The sequence below is a fragment of the Formica exsecta genome, unplaced genomic scaffold (genome assembly GCF_003651465.1).
Source record: "Formica exsecta isolate Colony F162 unplaced genomic scaffold, ASM365146v1 scaffold1387, whole genome shotgun sequence".
NCBI lineage: Eukaryota > Metazoa > Arthropoda > Insecta > Hymenoptera > Formicidae > Formica > Formica exsecta.
In genome coordinates, this window is record NW_021848718.1 from 181,311 (window position 1) to 203,285 (window position 21,975).

At 33.2% G+C, this 21,975-nt stretch overlaps 1 protein-coding gene across 4 annotated transcripts in view; it reads right to left on the reverse strand.

Moving 5' to 3' along the window:
• LOC115246120 (protein tincar) overlaps positions 1-21,954 on the reverse strand; it is a 141,388-nt gene extending 119,434 nt beyond the window's left edge. For all 4 annotated transcript variants that reach the window (XM_029824746.1, XM_029824748.1, XM_029824747.1 and 1 more), the window contains exons 1-2: positions 21,374-21,954; positions 1,341-1,391 (exon numbers count right to left, since the gene is read on the reverse strand). The gene's annotated coding sequence lies outside the window, so the exon portion shown is untranslated. The remainder of the gene's footprint in view (positions 1-1,340; positions 1,392-21,373) is intronic.
• Positions 21,955-21,975: the final 21 nt, after the last annotated feature.

The window sequence follows — 21,975 nt, forward strand, 5'->3', positions numbered from 1 at the left end:
GGTTCAGATTACTAACCATAAATATTTCCTATCGAGTTTTAAAACCTTTATCGCATTTAACTATACGAATAAATATGGAACAGCTAAAAAAGACATCAATTAATGATTGAGAAACAAATTCCCACTTTCGATCTTTTAAATTTGCCAAAAAAAGGTAATTCGATATTTATTTAAAAAGCCGCAGGTGTGGATTGCATGCGACTGCCATTTATATCGTGTGTTCTCGCGTTATCACGTATTTTTTGGTTTGCTTTCATCCTTTTATCTCCCTTTTAGGTTTACCTCTCTTCTCGTTTTCGTGTCCATTTTGCTTTCGTTTTGGCAAAATACCAGAATACACCATCAGTTTGCCTTTGACGCAGTCGGAAAAACACAGTTTCCCATAATTTCATAATCCACTAGACTGAATCCAGACGTGATCTGGTTGAACGTGTGGAATATAATAATATCGAAATGTTGCAAACCAGAATAAAATAATACACGCAGCGTATGTTAAGCTTTTCAATGCATTATTCATTTAATATGTGAATATCACGTTTAATAATTAAACGTTTAATAAAAAGTTGATTTTTATTGGATAATTTAATATAAAATAATAACAAAATTATGTTGTCAAGAAAGACTTAATAAAAGCAAAAATTTCATATTTATCCCGTCATTTGATAATTTTGTTAGCAGTATTTGTCAATAATCAACCTGCGCATTTGACATGTCATGCTTTGACTGAATGTACATTGAGATCAATTAAACCACTACATTTTTTTTTATTGCTGCGTCAGCGGCCAATGAAGAATTTTTTCGCCCGCAGATGATGCATGAGGTTATTAACGCCACAGACGCCTCCATCTCGCAAACTTTCATAAGATTACAAAGTTCAAGAAGCCTTTTTCGCTTCTTATGCCTAACTTTCTTTTTGTCCAGCTTGTGCCGCGCAGTTTACCAGAAAAATGTAACGTAAATTTTACTTTTGTAAACTGCTTTTTCATGTTTCAATAATAATTGTATTGCTAAAAAAGACAGTTCCATCACATACTATATATATATTTGACGAATATTTTACTATATTGATTAATATTTTTTTTTAATGTTGCGCTCAGAGACGATCTCCAGATGAAATCCAGGGACGCAACAATAAAAACTTGTATTTAACTGCGCGATATAACAGTAACAATTACAATATTTTATCGCCCTTCCAAAACTTAATAAAGTGATGCAAATACATATTTAAAGATATACTTGTTTTCAGTTTTTTTATATCGCTACATAAATTTCTTTTCTCATTATAAAAACTATATTTAAAAAAAGACGCTTTTTGAAAGAATAAAATAATAATTACTCACCAGATATGATGCTGTCCTTTTATGACTGGAACTGCCAAGTTCTTTCGATATCTGTAATTAAAATCATCCGATTAGTTATATATTTAAATAATGTAATAATTGAAGATATAAATATTCAGAAAATGAGTGATATATATATATATATATATATATATATATAGAGAGAGAGAGAGAGAGAGATATATAATCATCATACATCTCGTGAAATGGCAACGGCACTTTGATAGAATTGATTTATAGAGATTAAAGCCAACGCATCAGAAAAGCTCTTTACGTGATTGAATACCAGAATCAATCTCATTAAACATATGCGGCGAGGATTCAGATTCAACGAACAGTGCAACCCACATCTATTAATCTGTATATGGAATCAGCCAGTCAACTTATAAGCTAATAATCAGATATCATATTTGCTGCTGTCAATATATCTACATATGGATGAATATGACAGCAAATCATATCTAATACGATAACAGATGAGAAAATTTATCAAATTTATTTATTTTTTGATATAAAATACGATCAAAGTTTATATCACTTTTTTAATGTATTCAAAAGTTTAATTTTTTATTACGCTATTAAAAATAATATCTTTTGTCAAAAAAAAAAAAAATAAAATAAATCAAAATCAAAATTTGTTATATAAATTATATTAATATTAGCCATATTATAATACGGATTTTATAAATATGTATTATATTCACTCGACTCAGAGAACCAACTATCGAATAATCTCTCTTCAAAGAGATCCGTTAGATCTATCCGAGTATTCGTTATTGTTGGTTAGCTAAAGTTTCGCAGAATTTCTCAAAGCGGCGGAAAGTTTGCACAATAGCAAAACCGGTCTTCAATGTAACTTCAAACTCGCGCTATGGCGGTTAAAAGCCGGCGTGCGCTTTGTGCGAGAAATGCATAATATAATGAGTAACTTTATGCACACACACATGTTGACGCGATGCGTGTCACTTGTGCGTAATTAGATATGGGGGTATCGAGTTGCGAGCAAGTCAAGTGCGAACACATAAGTAAATACAGCACGGGCGAATCCGAGCGAGATGCAGGGAACCGAAAATCGTGGAAGCTGCTCCTGTATCGAACGAGAGATACTGTCGGGTTTGCGGTTTCGCCTCCCAACTGAAGCAGCTGCCAATCGCGGGGACACCGGCCTTTTTTTTGAAGGACATTAATGAGATTACACCTGTTGTGTTTTTCACAGATTCTGACGCACTATGGTTCATTTTTCGGAGCGTTAATATCGTAAATATTCTAATGATTCACTCGATGTTCTTGCCTATGTTACAAAATATTTACTTCAGTCTTTTGTATATAAACTATATATGATTTTTTGATGGATTACATTTTACATTATGATATATTGAAGCTTAAATAAAGCATTGAATAACGTGCGAAAGCTATATCCAAAATAAAAAAATTATTGTTAAATTACATTCAAGAATATGCAAATAAATGCATTCTTGATAATTGCATTCTTATAATTTTGGATATTTATATAAAATGAAAAATTGTGCGTATAAATATATATAGCTTTGAAATATTTCAATATGATAAAAAATTAAACAAAAAAAAAATGAGCAAAATTGAGCATCGTAAACCTTCTAAAAGAGAAAGAGAGAGAGAAAGATTAAAATAAATGCAAAATATCATTTAATCTTAATTTCCATATTTTAATACAAAACTATTTATACGTAAAAATAATTTTTTGAATAATTATATTTTAATAAATTAAACTAATAAATTGGATATTAATTGAATCATCAAAGTTAATTACTTCCCGGTTCTCTGCACGTGTGATTAACATAGAACTAATCGAAATTCCTAAATGGTCTCATAGCCTGGATAGCTAGATTAATGACATTCATCCCGAGATATTGACCTTGCAAACATATATTGAAGAGCCTAGAGCTTCGAATACAATTTTCGAAATTAACTCCTGTCAATAAATGAGAAAATTTACACTGATTAGGAAGAAGAACCTGGTGTAAAATAATAATATACCAATTCGGAATCTTATTGCAAGTTATTTTCTATATTAATATAGAATATAAATCAATCAATCAACAAATAATTTCGAATATAATTATATAAATAAAAAAAAACATTTGGATACATGATTCAAAATGATAGAGAAACGTAAAAACGATAAGTTTGTTTCTTATGTGGAGTCGTAGATTGTACATAAGTTTAATTCGTTGATAATTGATGTTTTCTTAGTATGATGTAAAACCTTTTATCGTAAAGTGAACATGGAAAAATATCGATTTCCTTGTCTAACGTGACCTACGCGCGAGGAAAAGAGGAAAAGAAGGGATTAATATACTACATATATATAAGGCCGCATGGCTATAAATCCACACCAATATATATCGGACATGCAGCCGGTGTTCTCGGAATACTTCCCACTAGATGGAAGATCGATGCTAGGAGATGAAGGAAATTCCTCGATGCTCGCCGTAAGCGGAATCCTGAGAGTGCTTCTCGTCTGCAAGCGGAATAAGTTGGTCCGCTCTCTAGTAGGCGCGGACAAATTCCTAAAAACTTTTCACGATACAACCCCTAATAACTTGCACATATGCTATGCAGTAAGTACATATATATTGCGCTATCCAAAAGCACATATGATGTCCACAAATATCCACCATTTCATGGTATGTAAGAGAAAAATAGAATACGCTCTGTGTACAAATTTTTCCATATTAAAAAAAATTAACTAAAACTATATTTCAGTTAATCGTTATCTCATAATTATGCAGAAATATTTAATTAAAAGAAACAACGTATTCGCATTTAATATTAATATGCAGTATATGTATATTAGTATTATAAGAATCTTTTATAAACGTATTGTTATGATGATAAAGGTACAGTTATAGATTCTGAGAGAATGTGTCCAACTCATAGCATTTACTGTATGATGTTAATGGCATATAGTTTTACTATTTCTATTTTCTTCTTACGAAGATAGCTGACCGATATATTAAGTTGCTTAAAAAGCAATCTGCGAAAAAATTTATCGCATTTAGAAAAACACGAAAAATTCATTTCCTATAGAAATTTACGACAGAAATAGAGGAAGTGAGCCATGTGTTACAGTCCTCTCACTCTACGAAGGATAGAATCAAATACCTCATTTTGAATTATTACGAATCAATACAATCAAAATAAAGATGACAAAATAAATCAGTATAGAACTGAGAGTATCTGCAGTCCCTAGAAATAAAGTAAATTGTACCTCGTTTGTAAAAGTGTCAAAACTCAGGAAGAAACTCTAGATACGCATGAAAATATATGAACAAGTGTAATAACGAACACATAAATCCGGCACATGAATCCGTGTGTACGATATCACGTGCGAGAACGTCCGTCGCAGAAAAGATATAAACTGACGCTCCAGTATTTCTCGGAGAGATTTTCGCTTGTAAGAAAATACGCTGATTGCTCCAGTAATTTATTGAAAAAAAATTCTTAAGTTTGATATAAAGATAAAGTATTAAGTTTAATATTTCATTTAATCCTTTACATTCTATTAACTAAAAAGATGTGATATTACAATCTATAATATCACTAATATGTGTGTAAAGCTGGCACACAAATATTATTTAATATAAATTATTAAGTAATTAAAAGTTCTGACGTCATTTTCAATAGTTTTACAATCCTTGATAGTTTAAACAAATACTTGTGGCTGTGTTAAATAGAAAATATCTCAGAATAAACTGAAATATATACTATTAAAATATATAAAGCTAGAATTTTTAACTATTTATAAATTTCTAAAAAATAATACATCAACTTTACACACATTGCTAACATAATTAAGATGAAATAACATGAAAATTCATCAGAGAATTCGATCGTATTGGATGCATATATATATCTGGATTTACAAAAATAACTTGTAAAAACGGCTACAGACATAGATAAATCTAGATACATTCGATCCGAATGTAGCATGTACGGAAATTTTTATCGTAATGCTATGTATCAATGTCGAGCGGATATCCGGCGGAATACACCCGAAGAGCGAACCGGCAAATGATCCCACCGATTAATCTCCAACACCCGCGGGAAAAATTCAATTAAATTCGAATTGTGACCGTGGAGAGAGAAAAAAAAATATAATCCGCATCATTGTCTGTGCGCGAGAATTAAAAACCTTCTAGCCGAAATAAAACCTAAAATAAAAATTATGTTTCTGTTTTATTTCTCATTTTCTTATAAATATAAAATTTTCCACATAACATGCTACGACTTTAATATTAAATCTACGGATAATTTTTGGATGATTTAGTCTTTATTGTTATAAACCATCTTGCAATAAAAATACGACAGAACTTTTATATGAAAAATTCTTTTATGCAAAAATTATATACATTTTACAATAAAAAAATGGATACTTTATCATTTATGGCAAAGTATTTTTCTAAAATATTAATTATAAAAATAACGAACACATAAATCCGGCACATGAATCCGTGTGTACGATATCACGTGCGAGAACGTCCGTCGCAGAAAAGATATAAACTGACGCTCCAGTATTTCTCGGAGAGATTTTCGCTTGTAAGAAAATACGCTGATTGCTCCAGTAATTTATTGAAAAAAAATTCTTAAGTTTGATATAAAGATAAAGTATTAAGTTTAATATTTCATTTAATCCTTTACATTCTATTAACTAAAAAGATGTGATATTACAATCTATAATATCACTAATATGTGTGTAAAGCTGGCACACAAATATTATTTAATATAAATTATTAAGTAATTAAAAGTTCTGACGTCATTTTCAATAGTTTTACAATCCTTGATAGTTTAAACAAATACTTGTGGCTGTGTTAAATAGAAAATATCTCAGAATAAACTGAAATATATACTATTAAAATATATAAAGCTAGAATTTTTAACTATTTATAAATTTCTAAAAAATAATACATCAACTTTACACACATTGCTAACATAATTAAGATGAAATAACATGAAAATTCATCAGAGAATTCGATCGTATTGGATGCATATATATATCTGGATTTACAAAAATAACTTGTAAAAACGGCTACAAACATAGATAAATCTAGATACATTCGATCCAAATGTAGCATGTACGGAAATTTTTATCGTAATGCTATGTATCAATGTCGAGCGGATATCCGGCGGAATACACCCGAAGAGCGAACCGGCAAATGATCCCACCGATTAATCTCCAACACCCGCGGGAAAAATTCAATTAAATTCGAATTGTGACCGTGGAGAGAGAAAAAAAAATATAATCCGCATCATTGTCTGTGCGCGAGAATTAAAAACCTTCTAGCCGAAATAAAACCTAAAATAAAAATTATGTTTCTGTTTTATTTCTCATTTTCTTATAAATATAAAATTTTCCACATAACATGCTACGACTTTAATATTAAATCTACGGATAATTTTTGGATGATTTAGTCTTTATTGTTATAAACCATCTTGCAATAAAAATACGACAGAACTTTTATATGAAAAATTCTTTTATGCAAAAATTATATACATTTTACAATAAAAAAATGGATACTTTATCATTTATGGCAAAGTATTTTTCTAAAATATTAATTATAAAAAAAAAATACATAAATAAAATTCAATTATTATATTTTCGTATTAATCACATTATGCTTCTTAAATTTTTAATTAGGAAATTAGCTACGGCAGAAATAAATTTACTTATATAATATTCTGCACTAATAGGACGATTCTTACACGGATTCATTACATTAGGAAATAAGAATTTCCTTTCTGTCGTGCCGAATAAAAATTAAGGTAGTGCGTTCGCGCGCGATCGTGAAAGACGCACCGTCATTTGTACGAAATGGAAGAAGCGAGGAAGTAATTTGTGCTTGTCCCGCGCGCGCTTGTCGAATCCTGTCGGGAGTAATAATTCATGTCAGTGGCCCCTAGCTACCACTGCCGGGTATTCTTTACCTGATATACCGCGTGGAGCAGAATATATCGACCCGTTAGAAATAGCCTTACAGGTCAGCACGCAAGTTTTTACATTAACTACCATCGACCCTTTGCGTGGCTTATGGTATCGTAACTAGCATAAACGTCATATATTATATGTTACACTAAAAAATACCTTATTGATGTGACAAAGATTGAAGTCGCAGAGATTTTTTAATTAAAATTCAAGAGAGATATATCGAATGAAACATTTAAGATCGATAAAATACGATTGCCTTTAATGTTGATTTTCAAATATTTAAAGTTTTCAATATTTCTCAACTTTCTATGTCGCATCGAAAAAATCGACTTATCAAGTTTTATTTTGTGAATCGCTCTGTATATTCTCGCATGTGACTTTACATTTTCGTATTATTAAGTGTGTTTTTATAATAACAATTCTTGCGCGCGGTCTCGCATAATATGTCATTACATAAAAGACATTAAAAAAATGATTCGCTTCTTTGAAATCTTTCGGACATTAATCCTTTAAATTGAGCGGGTAAACTGTTCTTTATCGAAAATGTTCAGCCAAGTTTTCATATTCACCAAACTTTCGCAAAATCAATTTGAAAGAGTAACAGCATCTTGTATACGTCACCTGACGATAAGCGGGCTAGCTACTAACATAAGAAAGAGCTCGGACGAGATGCACAATAAGTGTTGGGTTACGACAAACTCACGCGGGACAATGGACTAACGAAACTATGGCTCCGCTAAGACACAGCTAAGCTTAGGGGTTATCAGGTTACTTACTAGTACCAAGTTACCAAGAATCGCGTAGCTTCAAAGTGGTTCGAAGATAAAGAACTGCGAAAAAGTGTCTGCGAAACCCGTGGGAAATTTCACCCGATGCAAATGCATTCTTTGTCTTTCATCGCGATGGTTGTGACAACACACCGTTGTGGTTGATATATCGCGAGCTTGAAATATGCACGCTCGCTCGGGAAGAGCAAAAAAAGAGAGAAGAGGGAACGTCAGTACGATACGTCAAAAGTGCGGCGACCCCAATGAGAAGCATTATCAAGTGCACTCGCGATGATTACAGCGATGACCAACGCGTATATTTCACAATAATTAATCTTAAAACGCTGACGGCACTTACGGGGTAACCCTCGTAGTGGTAGATACACCACCTAACGTGCGCCAATTTCTCACTTTTCCTTCGATATATTCTACGGACCTTAAGCTCGGAATAGAGTGGTCTCTAACAGAACGAATACATAAAGCTATACACGGTGCGAAGGTAAGAGGAGGGTGAGTCCGACGAAGGCGTTTGACAGGCAAATAGCCTTCAGCCATCTTGCTCGACGACACACCGGTGCTATTATCTATTCAACAACGTTATCATAATCCCAAGTTTCGCAAAGTGCAAAACAATTTTAACAACAGTTTAACAACAGTTTAGCAGAGTGTAATAATAATGTTTCATCGCACCATATGTACAACTTTGTGTGCAGTTGATAATAAAATCTTACAATTTCTGAAATTCGTTTCAATACATTCTTCATCTCTTTATAAATTAAATATTATTATAATTTAATTAAATAATTAAATAGCATTAAGAGAGAGATTACTATATCACAATTTAAATAAATATAATATTTAAAATTACGTGGATGCGAGATAAAATGCTGCTGAAGCAAAACTGGCCCGCTAGGATCGAGTAAGCTCCGCGAGTCGCTTGCTGTGAATGAAAACAATAGGCCTTGCAGTAAACGTCACGACGAGAGCGGAGGCCGCGGAATCGCCTCTCCAAGAGGTTCTCTCACGTCCGCGATGAAAGCTCGAAAAGTTCCCTTCGTATACCGTCACGCCAACGTCCACGTCGCGTCATATAGGCCGAGCTTTTGAGGAATTTCATAAACTTTTGTCGTCTGGAAAGTTAGAGGGGCTCTCGCGGTGAATAGAGATCGCTCTCTTCTAGTCGCCTATACCGAGATAGGTATACGCGATAACGCCGCTGTATGTTTCGCGTTCGCCAGATGGCAAAACCGGCTGAATACACGAAGCATTACGATCTGAAGCCGTCTCTTTATGCCAGCTATCAATGGAAATACGTACCGGAGGAATGGGTGTAAACATTGCATTGTCCATTCGGATGCAGGATAAACGCTGCTGGTACTGCTGGTATTGCAGCGATCGATTCTCAGTCATTTTTCATTGAACTACCTCCCATAACTCGGGCACTATCGTTCATTGAAAGTGCGCCACTTTTAAAGAGATACACATTGGGACGCGATAAATGTTATACAAGACAAAAGTAACAATATTTTCTAATATTTATTAATAAATAATAGAGAAATGTAGCATTTTTAATAACTAATTTTCAATTACGATTTATAATCTATATAAAATTAAAACTATTTATTCATAAAAATAAATAACAAATTCCGTAAATATCCAATGCTCAGACACGTGATAATCTGCTTGTAGTAATATTGACTTTTCTCAGGGAGTTTAGTGCGAGTTACGCGTTACAATCGCATTTCGATGCGAAACAGAAGGCACACTAGTCGCACACGTGCGAGCAATGTCGCAGCACGTGCCGGGAAACGCAGGCACGCACGCTCACGAATAATGCGTAAGAAATGCATAGTTCGTGGCATTAATTATCATTTTTTCAAGCTACTTGACATTCGTGGGAACCAATCTAAAAAATTCGACGTAAACTAAAATCGATATTATATTGTTTTAAAGAATTTAGCATGCAATCTTTATTAAACGTACATTTACTAAAAATATAACTAATGTGATAAAATTGATTAAAAATAAATTGTTATACACTACGAATAATGAATACACCCAATTATCAACCTGTTGGAAATATAATATTAAAATTGTTTAAACTATAATGTATAATATATGATGTTTAACAAACGTATAACATATTTTTTAAAATCTTTGTAATTCTAATATAAAAAATATCATGGACAGCCAATGCATGTGGATTCGAGTACATATTATCCGCGTTTATACATGCGATCATCTTGTACGTACGTGTGTTTGGCAATCTTCTATCATATATACATATATTCTATAATCGATAATATCATGGAAACGTTGTAAATGTAAACCCGTACCTAATCTCGTAAAACAGAAACGGCAAGTGTATGCAAAGTAACGGAAGTGTGCGTGTGTGTATTAATTTCCGTGATAATATGATTTGCATACGCGATCTACGAGATCTTCCACTTGGGAAAGTAGCGCTTATAAATTGTCGATATTTTCACACACTCGGTTGAGCGGTAAAAATTTTTCAAGGATGAAAAACATAGATATATCTATAAAACTTTACTGAGAAAATTTCGTGTTTTAACGCTATAAAATCTCTTTTGCGATATATAATATTTTCCCTCCATTTATTTTCAAAAAATCTCCCATTAGTTCGATCATGAAAATTATATTATACGATAAATCATTGTTTCGAGAAATAAATAAATTACATTTTTAATTTGTATTAAAACTTTTAAATAAGATATACTTTGTGTGTGTTATGACATTTTATTGTTAGTCTGTGATGTAAAATATAATTCAGGATTCAATGGCGCATCAAGCGTGTGTATGTACATAACCAACCACTTTAAACTCTGTTTGTATATCCGAGCGATACATAAAACTGTCGCATGACCACAGGCACGACAATCAACGAAAAATCGATCTGTCTGGAATTTTATTCTAACGAGCAACGACCGACCCGGTGCATACACGCGATATTAGAAAATTCCGTTATACGACCACGCGCATTTAATAGCTCTTTACATATTACATCTGACCGCCTCTAGTATTTTTATTACAGAGAGGGTACCCGTGAACTCGTTTATCATCGCCGTTATCGCATTAATGTACGTTTACAGCGACGTAAAGGATATGTTCCGCTCAAAGGGAGCGTCGAAGGCTGGCCAGTTGCATACGACAACGCGTCTCGTACCTTACGGAGCTCTCAATGTCAGAATCAAGAGAGAGGAGAGAGAGGGAGAGGGAGAGAGAAAGAGAAAGAGAGAGGAGTCCGGCTAACATAAATACGTCCGGGACAGGTGTTCTGTAGTGATTGCCCAGCTCTGCCATGTCATTAAGCAACTCTACTGTGAAAGTTATTCGGCCCGAAATAATCGCGAGCGTTTAACGCGAAATGAAAATTATGATAAAATTGGAAATTTATATCGTACAGCTTATTGGCACAATCGCCACACATAGCTCTTACATAATTGATGGCGGAATCGCGGAAATTATTTAATAGCAAACAACCGTCTGGAGAATCTCTGAACAGTATGTTACGTTACGTTATAATTCTCCGCAAATTACCACTTCGTATGGGAATATTTCATGGGGGTAAGGAGAATCTATTAGTCTAGTTCTCCTAGATCTTAAGACAATACAACAATGTAGCAAAAGGATGTTCTCCTTCAAATAATTAACAGTCCATTTCCCCGACAAACGAAACTGCTTAACACTGTAACGTATTGCCGGCGGGCTTCGAAAATTCCCTGTGTTGTGCAATAGGGAGAATCCTGGTAGCTCTCGTCTGCAATGTGTTAAGGTACAAAAAGACGAACGGTGCAGCTGCACGATTCGCTTCGAGTAGCACAAGGTTAAGGAATAAAGCAGATTATGGATGATCAGAGAGAAAAAGAATCTTTACGCAACAAAAGAGTTGACAAATACATTGGCAGAATATCGGTTGTCCGCTATTAAATAATGTTCATTTTGTAGATTAATTTATATCACATATTATTTCTCTCTCTCTTTCTCTCTCACTTAATTTAATTAAAATAATACTTGATAATCGTTGAGTATCGATTAGTGATTGACTTAATTATCGATTTAAAAATATAAGAACACCGGAGAAATTTAGATAAATTCATTAATAATTCACAGAAGTGTCTAGATGTGCGCAATGCAAATAAGAATCGTTGGAATAATGAGGCAACACATAAAAGTTAATAAGAGAATTAAATAACCGTATCTCTAACTCCGAAAAATTTAAATTCCTCAATAGTGTAAATGCTGAAAAATAAAATTGGAAACATAAAAAAAAAAAGCTGTTTATAATTCAAATATGCACAATGAAGAGAGAACAAGTTACAGCAAGTTGTTAACGAAGATAGAACATATGTTGAATATTTCGAGATTATTCATGCGACAATATTGTATTGAATATCTTAAAATCGCCCAATTTTATGCATTTGTTTTATAATATTTGTCAATATATACCGTGTAGCACAATGTAGAGATATAAAAAATTAACTAACAAGAGACATGAAAAATATTTTTTGATTTTTTATGTTTTTTCACGAACCATTTTTCAACGCTTGAAAACATGCTAAGTTACATAATATATATTTATCTGTAGATTCCATTAAAAAAATCATTATAGACATAACTTTTATACATTTATATACATATGTATGTATTAAATCTTATTAACGAGGCCTTTTTCAATTCCTCGCCTGTCAAAATTGCTGCATGTGGTTTAGCAAGTCTGTGGTTTCGTAGCGCCCAAGTCCTTCAAATATTGTACGGCTACGCAAAAACAGGCTGAACACCCGGCAAACAGGTTTCCTGCAAGCGACGCTATTGTGCGGTAATTTAAATCAGTGTGCTTTTCGTGCCCGTCCAATAATCGTGGATAATATTGTAAATATCGCCAATCTTTTTCGTATAGAAAACACAAAATTTCTTTTTCATATATATATGGTTCGATCATTTTAAAACATCTAATCTCTAATTTACAAAATAAAAACAATGTTTACACTATTATACTTTTATTTTTTAACCATAAGCTATGTATGTTCATGTTGCAGAGTAACAATGTAATTGAAAATAACAATATCTGAAATAAAATTTATTATTAGTTAAATAAAAGTTTCGGAATATAACAGCCTAAAGTTTTATAACATTTAAACAAAGAATGCAACAATAATAAGCATCGTTTTAATAATTCTATCAATTTATTTATTTTTTCTTAAACCGTTCGAGAATAAATTAGAGAATTTATAAACTATCGAGTGTTATCTCGATACATGAATTAATATAATTCGACGCGACGCGTTATAGAGTTGTGTCCTATGACTCTTTTTCTCGTTCAACTATATGAAATTTATAACTTTTCAATTATCGCCCGTCTCGAATCGATCACGGCGAACGAGACGAAAGAATGTTTCAAGATATATTATATGTAGCGAACAGGCGCGAAGAACAGAGGAGAGTATCGCATACCTGTGGAGCAGGTGTTCCGCCGAAGACCGGCTCTTTCGTACTCTTTTGCCTCGTGCATACATCTGCACACACGGTGCTCCTCTGATCACTGCATTTACCTACAATACTCGCATACAGATTTTTTGTGCATGATCAATATCGAACGTGCGTTTCAATCGTCCCGAAAGATTTTCTACATACACGCGTTACGCGTTGAAATCCGATTTTCCTCAGCTTTGCGTTAAATGCATTGCGTAGCTGCGATTGCAAAATCATCTCGGTTAAATTCTGCGTATGTGGATGCAACCAAAAGTATAATCCGATAAATGTAGAAAATTTTTATACGATATAAACGCGATTTTTCTCTCTTTCTCTGACTCATAACTATTGTTTTGCCATAAAACGCATCATAGCAATGTTAAACATAATAAGATTATGAAAAATAAGTGCAGTTAAAATCTTGTAAAAAATATATAACACGAAACAAAGCAATTAATATGCTTAGAGATGAAATTGTGGAAAGCAAAATTGCTCTTACAGAATATCTACCGTAATTACATACATATTAAATATTAAAAAAAAAAAACTAAGATACAATTTCCTGATTATGCAATATATCAACAAAATTAATAAGCTGTCCAATAATTAGAATGACTACAATTAGAAATAAACACGCGATGACCATCATAAATTGCCGATGCATAACCGCTATAATAACTAATAGCACGACATGTGACGAATTCGTCGATTAAATTACACGTCTGCGATTGTATAGACATAGACACTCGGAGATTCTGCTGTGCAATTAATCGCTGACAATGAGCGGGGGAAGATCGATATGCGAATTCGTATTCGAAGCATTCAAGTATTTCGCTCGGTGCGCGTGTTAAAATTTACTGCGTTTTAATTACGTTCTCAACAGCCTCGCTCCGATTGTGTTCCGGCCAATGCACTCCGCTCTGCGCTCCTGTTTATTGCGATAAATCGCCGTAAAATTTGTATAAAACCGATTATCGATTGTTACAAACGTGTTTCATTCCCTGGAACCGAGTTGCGTCAACAAGGAAATACGGAGTTAATATTATGTTTCATATTCAGATGTTCAGTATTACGAGAACAAACAAATGTTAATATATCACGTTTCACGCTCAGTAATTCGGCATTATGGAAAATAACAAATATTTTGAGCATACAATATATCGAGTAACGATATAATCATCAAATGAAATATTAAAGATGTACATTGGTGTTAATACCTACATTGTTAATGTTTAACATCACAGTTATAATATTTTATTATGATAAGATTTGCATGCGAATAAATAAAGTTGACATTTATATTTTATATATTTTATAAAAAAAGATTTATGAGATTATACGCAAGTTAAATTTCTTTACATTTGAGATTGAATCGGAAATAATATTTATCTTAAATCTTGTCTATAGATTTGATATTATTGTATTGAAACAGAAATGTAATTACAAGTACACAATGAATGCTAACGGCAATTCATAAAATCGTAATGTACTTCCGTGCATGCGTGTACTTACATTCTCGTATTAACTCGCATCACGAATGAAAACGATTTACGGAATGAAGAGGAAAAAAGGGAGGAAAAGGGAACGCACGCAGGACATTGACGCGAGCAAGACAATAACACGTGGATCGCCAAGTGACACAATCGCGACGCAACAACTGCCGATCGTGGCTCGCGAGAGTCGCAATATAATCGACGAAATAACACACGTGCGTTCAATATACGCCGGTTTCTCCGCCTCCTCGGACCTTCATTTACTTCGTCGATATGTCTCGGGCGCGCGCTCTCTTTCACACAGCTTCTCTTCCGTCTTGGATACGATCGGCGGCGCGTCGGGGTATCCGGAACGGCTTACTGCAACGTGCAACAAAAGGCAAGCGAGAGAGTACGTGCACCGTAATACAAAAGCCGATACCGCGGTTCGCGCCACGCCCATTGCTTACCAGGCTACACACTACACACACAATCCCGGGAAGAATATAATACCGTTTATTGTTATAAGTACGCGTTCCCTTTCAGCATATGCACGATGGCGGTAGGAAAGCGTGACGTAAAAGGTACAATAATTCGCTCTCATATTAGCCGAGTCTCATCGAGAGTATCTCCAATCTATCATTACTAGGCTTAAGATCAAAGCTTAATGAATACAATCCGAATCACTTTAATATGTATCATTAAAGTGGAATAAAATATCATAAAAATTGCTGTGTGTACGGTTCGCGTAATAATAATTGTTTCTAAAGTCTTAAGATAAAGAAGAATATAATACCCATAGAGAGAATTTTTCGAGTCTATTTTGAGCATATGCGAGAGCAGGATAAATTGTATAAAGTAAAATAATTTATTGTATATTCAGTCCCCCCCCCCAGTCTGAATCGATTCAATATGTAATTGTTTCAATAAATTCACATAATGTTTATAAATAGTGCTATTATTTTCTTTTGCCGATTTCATTCACGATAAATAAATCCCGAATAGTTTTTATGAAAGATTTATTCTTTTAAAAATATATTACTTTGAGATTATTATATAAGAATGTTTTATTTAAATCATGCAATGTTCGCACATATAATCCTTATTAATATTTAAAAAGCATATAAGAAATTTTAAAATCCAAAAATTAATATTGGTTCACCGTGCAGAAAGAAGTGAAAATTGATATTGCATAATTTTTATAATAGATGTTCCGCTTTACGTGCTTACACCACGTCTGTTTGTAAGCGTATCTTTAAAACTATCACAGATTTATTACCGGTAATTTCTTTCACCGTATTAATAAAATATAAGTTCATTTGTGTTTGAAAATTTTGACGACAACAATTAATTTACTATTTAGTGACGTAACTTTTCGATAACAAATTCGATAGTAAAAACGCGGTTTTTACGAATTTTCGTTGTCACTAAAATGAGAGTTATTCAAGCAAAGAACATGTGCTTATCGTTAAATATATAGTAAACTATCTGAAATATTCCCACGACCCTCACATCTTTTTGGCTTCGCGAGATCTGCAGATATCGAGCTTAAGAATAAGCGTGTACTTTAGACGCGAAAAATTAACTGTCTTTTCGCACTCGTCTCTTTCCGCGTAATAAGAGATTAAATTTTCTTAAACTTTTTCTCAAATCTACAGCTAAGATAACGCGAATTAACTCCGATACGTTCCTTGCTCGATAACGTTAAACGGCAGAAAGAAAAATATGTTGTTGAGAGAGAATGACAGATTTTTAATCAACTTTTTTTATAATTAGTTAAATTAAAGCAGTCTCTCTTCGTAAAAAATTATCATTGAAAGTTATACATATAATTAAGAAATATAATATTGTATAAAAAAATTATATAGGTCATGAATATTTCGCCATCGGATATGCTCACCAAGTATATCTAAAGTTTGCGACATTTTATGTAATTTCCTTTTCACTCAATTAAAAAGGCTGGCTTTAAAAAGAAAAAGAATTGATATCATCGTATTGCAGACTTAATATTTGGAAAAAAAACATTTACATAGTTTATCACGTACAGCGCGTACTATGATTAAGAAATATATAATATTGTATAAAAAAATTATATATAAAACTATATTTAATTTTTTTTTCTAAATTGATGTATGACATATGACTTCCATATAGTATCATTAATTCGCTACGTGTCGAGACGAAAAGTATAATTTCGAATACATGACTTCGAAAGACATAAAATCGATGGAGGAAGCGTTCAATCGAATCTTGCCGCGAAAGGAACGGCTTCAACGAACAGGATATGAAGTCATAATCTACATCCGTCGTGACATACGTATAAGACAAGAGATGGGAGCTTCTCTAGATTTTATTCAGGCGTTAGGTTCGTAACGTCAATCTGTTTTCGCGTCACGTCCGAAGTTGGTAAATACATCCTGTAAGACAATATCGATTAGGTTCTTCTCCCCGCAGCCATGAATTATACAGCTTACATAACTTTGATGCAATACACACAGAGCTTGTCTGATTCTAATTTCAGGCGTACAATTTCACCTCACATGCAACAGGATGGGCATGAGTGAATTTGCTCTCTTTGCTTGTGTGCTTGTCATTCCACAATTTAAAAAAATAATACTTTCCTTCATAAAATTATTGTTACAATTTGAAAGATAAATCTCCTACGCTTACCACTCATAAGCAAGTTACAGAAGTTAGAAATAAAATAGAAAAAAAAAGACCTTTTTATTTGTATTACATGATTCGTGCAAAACATTGTTATTTCGCATGATTTCGCATGATAGCCTTTGAAAATTCACGAGTTAACGGCTGAGAGTGCATTTGTAAGTTTTATAAACTTTGGTGCAGAAAGCCAGGTGCTTCGCGTATCTGCAGAATGCCAGGCGTCCTCTAGGAGGAGACTGTAATTCCTATATTCAGGAAGCCATCTTTCGAAGAAAGGCGTGGCGCATAAAACGAATCATTAGACTTTCAGCCCTTCGTATAAGTAGCGGTAAAAAAATCCACTTATCAACAAGCCAGCGCGCGAGTTTTCTGCGATATGCCTGTGTACGCCGAGATAGGAAAAGGACGGTAAATATTATCTACGGGGGAGGAGAGAAGCACGGACACTCTCTATCATCCACCCCTCATTCAAGTGTCTTACGATATCGGGGTTGGAGAGCATGCGTGATGAGGGTTACTCACTTTCGTTAGGTCGACCACCTCTGGAACGGGCGATGTATGATAACGCGGCAAGGCATGCATTTCCGAAATGCATGTAATATCGTTCTTCACGGTAATCGAAGCAAATCGTTTTCCGACCGAGAATAACGATCGAAACAATTGTTATTTCATTTCAATTAATTGTCACTATTTCATTAATTGATTCAAATTTCTAACACTTCAATTAAATGCTACTTATATAATTCTGTTTATTTATAATTGTTTGTTATACAAATAACTTTTGCGCATGTATAGAATGATTCATGTGATTCAAGTGAAAAATATTTTTCTTACAATTAATAATAGAAAAAAATAATAATGGAAAATTGAAAGACACTTCTTTTTCAACAAACATTTTTACATAAATTAGTTTTTTTCTTAGGAAACATGTCAATCAAATGCTTACAAATATAAATTTTAATTTTAATGAAAAAAATAGATATTTTTATCAAATTTCATAAAAAAGATTGTGAATGAGTCTTAAAAAAATATATTCTTTTCAGCATATTATAATAAAAATGATTTTTTTTCGTTCGTTTTATTCTGAAACTGATTACTACGAAACACGCAAATATATTATATTACTGGTTCAAGATAACGAATCTAAAATAATCAATCGAGATATTTCTATGAATGCGCACTCGAGACACGAGTTCATTCAATAGACTATGCCTACAATAATGTAAGCTGAGCTTAGGGTTTTTCTCTCAGTTTCTCACAGCTATACGAGGCGACACAATAACGAGATCATGCTGTTTACAGTGACGAAACGCGTACGCCGTATATGCGTCATATGGATCTAAATCGGGATAAGAGGACAGCGGGACCGTTGTGTATACGATTTGGAAACGCGCGCTCATACGGTCTCCCTTAAACCCTCTTGCCTTTTCCAGGAAGCGTAATAATCCTTCCCAGAATAGGCTCGTGCGACACGTGTGCGCGCGCGAATAACCCTATCGTCGTCGTCTCGACAAGACCCAATCCCGAAACCCAAGATCGATCGATCTCAATTACGTCGATCGCCGAAGGTTTGTGTCAAATGTGTATAAATATATAAAAAGCTGGGTAAAAAGTAATGAGATAGTCAAACATTTAGCATGTTTCGTTAAAAGTAAATAATGCATTATATGAGTCTCATTAATAATAACTCTTCTAATTACCTCTTTCATTGTCCAAAACATTGAAAAGCGCTCGATAATAACTTTATAAATAATCGCGCTCGATAATAACCTTATAAATAAACGCGCTCGTTATTTTACTGATTTATATATACATAAAAATAAAAACGGTATCAAATATTTTCAGATTATTTCACTATCGAATACATCGTGATACGAGATACGATATTTTATCTCTATCGTTATTTGAGACGCTTCCTATATTATAGGCGAGAAAATCTCTATTAAGTAAATATTTAAAATTAACCGTGAATAAAAAAATTAATATAAATAATAAGCTACTTTCGTCCAATTATAATTAAGAAGTATTTTCATTATTAAATAATAAAATATTAAATAAATAAAAAATATTAAATATCAAATATCAAATATAATATATAAAATATTACAAATATAAAATTATTAAATAAAAAAAAAACAAATATGCTTTCCAAATATGTATAATTGTGATGTACAATTGTATCTTAAGATTCGTACGGTCAGATCAGTGCTGATCAAAATCTTATACATAGATTATGCCATTAATAATCTACTGGTTTGTAACAACGCTATTCGCATCACAATTGTACTATATTGTGTTTGAAATTTATTCACTGTATGCGTAAGCCTTTGTGAACGAATTAAATGACTCAGCCGTGAACGCGCGGTCATGAATATTTCGCCATCGGATATGCTCACCAAGTATATCTAAAGTTTGCGACATTTTATGTAATTTCCTTTTCACTCAATTAAAAAGGCTGGCTTTAAAAAGAAAAAGAATTGATATCATCGTATTGCAGACTTAATATTTGGAAAAAAAACATTTACATAGTTTATCACGTACAGCGCGTACTATGCAAACATTTCTTGAGCCAAATACATTCGGAAATGTAAACAAGCATATGCGCAGACCGTGCAACGCCAGATGGGCTCGCTGCACTCTACAATTCGTCAATATTTTCGTATTGTGCCTGCCAGAGAGACCCGTAGATTTTGCATACAATTGTTCGATCTGTCTCCCATCCATTCGTTGCGAACATTGTGTACGAAATTTCGGGTATCTGACAAGAATTTTTAATTTTTGTTGAAATTTGAACAAAGTTCTTTTAAATATAAATCAAATTTTTCATAAATCGAATATTCGAGATTAACATAAGCACACACACACAAACCGCTGATAAGAAATTATATATCTCAATAACATTATTATATTATACATATAATAAAATGCATTATTACATAGTTATTTTCAGTATCACTGTGTAATGATATTACTGGATAATATTGCAATGCTTTTTAAAGTTTGCTTCCAGAAATTTATTAAAAATCGGAAAAATCATTAATTTGTACATTTATTTTCATTCATCATTTTTTTCAGGATCTGTAACAATTTCTTTTACTGTTCTATCTTGTAATGCAGAATTTTTTCCAGCGGTTTATGTATTGCATGTATGTAATATTATATACCAAAATATACAGATGTTATTTCAATTAAAAATTTTATGATTTCGAAACTGATTTTTCTTATATTAGCAAAAATATGAGATAAAAAATACGCACGTGTAAGATAAATTTAAAATTTCGCATAAATATGATCTCTTTTTTCAGTTTATATCAATGATAATAGAATCTTTGATCGATTCGAAGCCTTTTTTTTCTTTTAATATTGCAACATTAATATTTTTCTGGCGCGTAAATAATTGAAAGAAAATAGCATTTTATAAATTAAACTTTAGAATATTAATTAAATATATAAAAATCCCATTGTTTGCTCAAATTTATGTATGGTTTATTTTCGGAAAATTCTAATTTTAATATTGTTTTATCTCACATACAAGATTTTTAAATATTAAAAGGTTCTAATAAATAAATAAATAAATAAAATTCCACTTCAAATTTACCAAGAATCTATTATCGAAAATAAATTAATCAAGATTCTAGGACACCCTATATAGGCATCGTAACGATCCTTACATACCTCTCGATCGCAGGAATCCCGAAGACGTCCGATGTCGCGGCCTTCACGTGAGACATAAATAAAGTCAAATTGTCGAGGAGCACTTCAAATCATCACTGCGAACAATTCCGATTCCACCGTCGACGATAATACATATGACATCACAACAACAACGCGAGGCGCGCGCGTATTTACTACGACTTTACCGCGAGCTCAACCTCGAATGCGACGATACAAATCAACGAACTCACGATTCACAATGTCAATATCAAATTTACCACATCACCGAATATATCGCGATCACGCTCGCTCTGTTCGGCTTCTTCGAACGCGAAACAACAACAACAACACACTCTGTTCTCACAATTTCACCAGCTAACAGTCACTCACGCCACCGTCTTCGACATTCGTAATATTGCGCCACTTCACAGGATTAGTCAGAATCGCAGCAATGTTCTCTCCGCTGGTTGTCGGCTTCGCGTCGAAATCCCGCGTAATCGTGACGCGTATATATGTATAATATATATATACGCGTTATCGTTTCTTCTCTCCAGAATCCCGACGCAGAGAGATGGACCAGCGCGCGCTGCTCCGGATATCACCGTCGCGTTTCTCACTGGGGG